General features: G+C 39.3%; 1 pseudogene; it reads right to left on the reverse strand.

The window, feature by feature from the left end:
• Positions 1–1,341: 1,341 nt before the first annotated feature.
• Positions 1,342–3,004, reverse strand: LOC105720935 (nucleophosmin-like; annotated as a pseudogene).
• Between the last annotated feature and the right edge of the window lie 3,869 nt (positions 3,005–6,873).

Consider the following 6,873-nt stretch of genomic DNA (forward strand, 5'->3'; position numbering starts at 1 on the left):
TTTATTGTGTATTGTATTTGTTGGTTGTCAACCATGGAGACACAGTTAGTTTGGCTCAAGTTGGTAATATTTACGTGGTTGCACAGTCATGCTGTTGCCAGCTGTTCAGGGGTGGAGTACCTCCAGGAACACTCCTACCACCCATAGCATCAACACACAATATGAACCTGCAGAGCCAGAAGTCAGTCACAGCATGGACATGTTCTACTGCCCAGGAGGAAGATGTGTGTGGGTAGTGAGGAAAAACGGGTTTGAAATATTCAATTGCAAGCCTCATTGTGTAGCATTAGGGGATACAGTAATATACACATAAGACCACTTAATCCACACACAACCTTAAGTTTTGAATTTACAATCATTTATATTTGAAACCTTATGAAATTAGCACTTTAACAGGTGAAGAAACTGAGGCACAGGGAGATTAATTTACTTGAGATCTCATGGTAAATGCCAGAGCTCAGGCTTGAATGTGAGTAGTCCCACACTCAAACTTGTACTCTTGACCTCTAAGAGAATTCTTTAGTTAATTCTTTAGTTTCCTCCTGCAGTCCCCTCTGCTAAGGGTCACCAGTGCTCTCATGCTACGAGCATAAGGCAACAATGGTATCATCAGTTTATCTTTTCCATAACCCTATGAGGTCAGCATGACAACGACGTCAATGTTAGGGAGAAAAATTGAGGTAAAAGTTGTTGAATGTGAAAGGTCAAGACACTGGTTCATGGCAGAGACGGGATTACAATCCAAGTTTCCTGACTTTCAGATCAAAATAGTTTACAAACTGTATGCTGCCCCTCAGCTGGTGGTTCATGACGTTGGCAATCTAGAGAAAAGTACATGGTCTCTGTGACCTTCCTCAGTTGAACAACAAAACCCCAGAGGGGACAGCGATGGAGGCATGATTGAGATAAGAGATCTCACGACTGAGCTAGGAGATGATTTCTGGAAATCTCTACAAAGGAATATCTGGGATGATGCTTAGATGCTCACTTCTAAGGAATAAAAGATGGGATGATCCTTGTATTTTATAAGTTTATTAAAATACTGAGTTTTGTTTCCAATGTGTATTTTAGTCGCCCACCATTCCCATGTCTGACCGCCACTACTATGTCCTATCATAACATTCCATACGTACCTAAAACCAAGCAAAGGGTGGAGTTCCATCTTTAAAAACTAAACTGGCATTTTGGACAACACATTCTTGGCAATGGAACTTGGACAACATTTATCAAACACTGTAGGGAAAATTCTCACTCTGCATTATAAAAAGGACAGCCAGATATCAACTGTTGCAGAAATGAAATAAGATGGAAAAATTTTAACAAATTGTTTAAATTATTTTCTTAAAGAGACTTCCTCCACTGCCAGAGATCTTGAATAGCCAGGCAGTCATCCGAAAGCAATTCTTCACATAATTGACGAACTTGGCTTCTGATTTGGGAAGAGAACCTCCTTTTTCTATACTTCCTTGTATTTTTGCTTTAATGTCTTCCATAGAATTAGGCCCTTTTGGTGATTTAGGAGTTTTTTTTTTTTTTTTCCTGTTTTTGAAGGATTCTTGTCCTTTTGATCTTGGTGTTGATGGCTTTGGGTCTTTGCCATTCTGATTGGACTTCGATGCACTTTCGGCTAGAGTACCTTATATGGATTTCTTCACTGGCACTTTTTCTTCAGTTTTCTCATCATTTTCATCATCGTCATCATCTTCATCAGCAGCAAGTTTTACTGTTTTCTGTGGCAACTTGCTACCATCTCCAGCGGCAGATTGCTTTCCAGATATACTGAAGAGTTTCACATCCTCCTCCACTTCATCTCCTGACTCTGCCTCTTCCTCCACAGCTACTAAGTGCTGTCCACTAATATGCACTGGCCCTGAAGCACACGTCCATGGTAAAACAATTGGTGAGTTTTTTTTTTTTTTAGTTTTTTTTAAAAATATATATTTTATTGCATTTTAGGTTTTGGGGTACATGTGAATAACATGCAAGATTGTTGCATAGGGACATACATGGCAATGTGGTTTGCTGCCTTCCTCCCCATCATCTATATCTGACATTTCTCCCCACATTAACCCTCCCCAATTCCCCACCCCTTACTCTCCCTCCCCTAGTTCCCCCACCACAGACCCCAGTGTGTGATGCTTCCCTCCCTGTGTCCATGTGTTCTCATTGTTCAACACCCACCTATGAGTGAGAACATGAGGTGTTTGATTTTCTGTTCTTGTGCCAGTTTGCTGAGAATGATGGTTTCCAGGTTCATCTATGTTCCTACAAAGGACATGAACTCATCGTTTTTTATGGCTGCATAGTATTCCATGGTGTCTATGTGCCATATTTTCCCTGTCCAGTCTATCATCAATGGGCATTTGGGTTGGTTCCAGGTCTTTGCTATTGTGAACAGTGCTGCAATGAACATTCATGTGCATGTGTCCTTATAATAGAAAGATTTGTAATCCTTTGGATATATGCCCAGTAATGGGATTGCTGGGTCAAATGGAATTTCTATTTCTAGGTCCTTGAGGAATCGCCACACTGTCTTCCACAATGATTGAACTAATTTACACTCTCACCAACAGTGTAAGAGTGTTCCTGTTTCTCCACATCCTCTCCAGCATCTGTTGCTTCTAGATTTTTTAATGATTGCCATTCTAACTGGAGTGAGATAGTATCTCAATGTAGTTTTGATGTGCATTTCTCTAATGACCAGTGAAAACAACTGGTGATGTTATTTCAAAATCCCTAAGGGAAACTGTTGGCTGTACAGAGATTTTCAAAGTTGCCAGTGTTACTTTAATTGGACTGCCTTCGTAATTTACTGCCTCTGCCTCAACAATGAGCAATTCAGCCTTTGTACCAGCCCCTAAACTGACTTTCTTAATGATAACTGGTGCTCATTTTCATCATTATCCACCTTATAGTGATAATCTTTGTTGGCCTTTAGTTCACAACTGAAAAGATAGTTCTGGGGCCTCAGGGGGTGCATGTCCGTGCCCATAAAATCTTCCATGAGGTGGTGGCAGGCACTTAGGTGTGGGAGAAGGCGGACAGAGATGAATGACTAGTGCTCAAGAGAACAGCAGTGCCGGACAGAATGACACCAGGGGTCCTTCTATTTTAAAGAGCAGGTAAACTCCCATAGTGTCACACAGTCTTGCTAACCAAAAGTCTGGCCAAAAGCCCCGATGGTGTGACTTTGTCACAGATCTAATTGGCACGAATAGCTCAAAAAACCTTCTGAGAGACCTTCCTAGCTTCACCCAACCAAAAGGAAGTGTGCTGTCAAGGAACTGGGCTCTCCAGGGGAGAAATCAGCTTTTGGATGATTCTACCTCTGCTGGCTGGTGCATTCTGAGCATCCCCAACCTTCATCTCTAGAAAGTGTTGTTATTTTTGACCATCTTAATTAATCCTGTGACCTGGTGGAGCTTCCAGGCTCATGTAATTTCCCTGTGTGATGTCGGCTGAAGAAGAGATGCCAGGGTTTTGCCTCTGCTGCTGAGAAGCCCCACTGCTTAGTTATCTCCAGGTGGGGTCTTAAAAGTCCCCACTCTACGGCCAGGTTATGTGTTTAAAATCCCCTGTGATGAGGATGCCGTCAAATATTCCCATGTTGGACTGACCAAAGTGGTGATTTGAATGCTTTATTTCTATGCCATACTGGGAAATAAGAATCTTATTATATATAGAAGTTATATTCTTACTTTTACATGCTGAAGATTTGGCCTAAAGTATTATAATTTAATGTTAAAAAAAGTCTACAAGAACTTATCACTCTCTCATTCATGTAAAAAAAATACTGGAAAATGTCTGTCCTCATTGAGGAATAATCTGTTGTATAGTTAAAGTCAAGTTGAATTTAAGGAGAAATGAAATTGCCCAAACACACAACACACACATACGCACACATCCCACCATCAACACACATAAAACCTCTCAACATTTCTCTTACTCTTTGACGTCTATATGCCAAACGAATGTTCCTCAGATGCTTCCATATGTCCCAAAATATGTGCCTTCCTTATTTCTTTATGGCAGGTTAATAGATATGGCAGGTTCAATTAATTATGACTTAAAACTTTCCACAATTTTAAGTTTCCAGTTTTTTATTCCACAGGAAGAAAAATACAACTTTCAAGTACAATACTTCTAACAATATGACTGATTTTTTTCTTGAAAAAAAAAAAAAAAACTGTCAAAACATGACATGTCAGATTCAGCTTCCTTCCACCAACATATCACAATCTGTTTTGATGGAAAAGGGATATATTTTAATTATTTGTTTTTAATCTGACTCCAGACTTGACATATGGCACCTCATTAAGTTCTCTCTACATATTCTGGTAAAAACAAAAACAAGCTGTACAAAGTTATTCAACTTCTGGCATAAAAGTTATTTTTAAGAACTTCTATTGCTTCTTAGGAGGTTAAACAATTCCAAAAAAAAATATCCTTTAAGAGCCTGGAGTGACATCCATTTTGAGAGGTTTGCCGGGAATCAATCACAGCAGACATTAGCTGTAGGCAAAATATGCTCGTTGAGTGGCGGGTGAGCACAGATAGGTGCTGACGAGCCCCTCCGTGAGCTTTTTCCTCCCTGAAATGCACAGACATTGCCTACGCTGAGAAGAAAGCATATATTATCTTCAAACTCTGGATATTTTCAAACTGTGGAGAAAGTCCTTTATGTCTCAACTCTGCCTCAGAAAAGGATTATAGCAGACCATTTATTTTGGTTCAGTTTTATGCAACATGCTTTATTAATGTCTCCTCTCATACAGAACCAAGAAACAATTCTGATGAGTATCTATTTTTTCTGTCGGAGGCCAATTTAACTATCAATTAGCCAGAACTTCTTACTTTATCTTGCATTCTGCATTAAAAAACAACTTAAAAAATATCTTCTCATGCAAGATTTTATTTAAAATGTTTTAAAAATTCCTTCAAATAATAACACAAAGAGACATTCAGAGGATATGCTGATGCCAATACAGTTTCCATCTACTAATTTAGATTATAATTATCTATGCACCTGAAAATGATCAATAATGTTCAGAGTTTTTTTATTTATTTGCATTCACACAATAAATACTGAGTACAAAATTTTACTGAACTTGAGAACTTTAAAAACTAGGAAGACGATGAACAATCCCTGTTCTGAAACAGTTCATTTTGCTAAAGAGAAGAATGTTAATGACCACAAAAAAGGGAATGAAAACTGAGATATTAGCCAGAGTCTTGTGTAACAAAGTTTGGATGTAAGACCATCTAGGGATGAAGCTGGTGATGACGTGTCACCAGGGTTTCTAAAGCAGTCACTCTGAGACAAAGTCCTGCTCTGTGTTCTGTCTTGTCCCCAGAAGTTGATGGGACATGGGCTCCTTCCTCTAGAGTCTCTCTTGCCAGATTTTAGTCTCTGTTCATGCACCTCTTCAATGATCTGATGGTGTATTAATTATATTTGAGAAAAGGTGTTCAAGAAAGGTTTGGTGAGTGCCTGCTGTGTACTAGACATAGTCGTAGGAAGTAATGGTGCACTGATGAACAAAAAATTCTCAGTACCCTAAATCTCACAGTCTGGAGGGAAGTATTATGAGACTGTAATTAAAAAAAAATTCAGTGTATGTTTATGTGTCAGTGTATGAGAATGCATGCTTTTGCATTGGGTTAGCTTAATCTATTTTCTAGGTATTCATAGCCCAGTGCTGGTGATCAGCTGCCATTTACTTTGAATGTCTAATTTTTAGAGAAGGCTATTATTATAAGTTCTTTCAACTGTGTATACCTCTCATCAATTTCAGAGGCTTTACTAATTACTATAATACATGTTAGATTTTCATCAATGAAAATAGTGGCTTGTGTGATGTTAGAAATCAGCTTTAATAGGTAAAATGATTCAGTTATTTGGATTAGCAGAAATATTTTCATGGACTATATAAATGTGCTATGTTTCTATTTTGAGATTTTTATATGGATTAACTAAAGTTTAAAGTTGAAGAATAGGATGTAAAAATAAATAAAAATACAGGTGGAGAGATGAGCAGAGGAATAGAATCAAGGTACACAAGGAAGGAGGGGTGATGAGTATACCAGAAGGTCTTAAAATTAAGTATCAGCGCAATAAACTTTTTTTGAATTAGAGGAGCTGATGAGAAATGCAAATCTGTGTTGAGGAAGTAGATGAGCAAGTTTTTCGCAGAGCAGAACATTGACTGTCAAGAGCTGTATTTTTGCAAAATGAGTTTCTCACTGAAGAAATTAACCCTGCTCATTCTCAAGGGACAACCAGAGTCTATAATCTCAGGGCAGCTAAAGATAAAATCCTTTGGGGGTAGCATAGAATGCCAAGAAAATTGCTAGAGTTATGTTTTAGGCTTAGGAACGGATTTTCAATAACTCAAGTGGCTCCACTGAAGCTGTCACAGTGGGTAGCTACTGTGGGTATGAGCAGGGCAGGAGAGGGCGCCCCCGCCAGACACACACCAGGAGTGTTCAGAGACCATCAGATGATGGTCAAGTGGTTGTTAACTGTCTCTCTAAAGTAATAATTGGTCACAACTGGCACCGGAGAAAGCCAGTCTCCTAAAAGACAGAAAACACCTGACACTGATGATCAGCAGCTTCCCAAGGACTTGGGCAGTCGGGAGAAGCAGTGCAAGACCCTGGAAGCGTGCCAACGTGTAAAACCCCAAGTCAAAAGGTCAAACCACGAACCAGCCTTTCAAGTCGCCTGCTTGGCCCTCTTCCAAGGGTACTTTCCTTCCTTTTGTTCCTGTTCCAAAGCTTTTTAATACACTTTCACCCCTGCTCTAAAACTTGCCTTGGTTTCTCTTTCTGCCTTATGCCTTAGTCAGATTCTTTCTTCTGAGGAGGCAAGAA

This window comes from Aotus nancymaae, unplaced genomic scaffold (genome assembly GCF_030222135.1).
Source record: "Aotus nancymaae isolate 86718 unplaced genomic scaffold, 86718_ANA_hifiasm-v0.15.2.pri h1tg000057l, whole genome shotgun sequence".
Lineage (NCBI taxonomy): Eukaryota > Metazoa > Chordata > Mammalia > Primates > Aotidae > Aotus > Aotus nancymaae.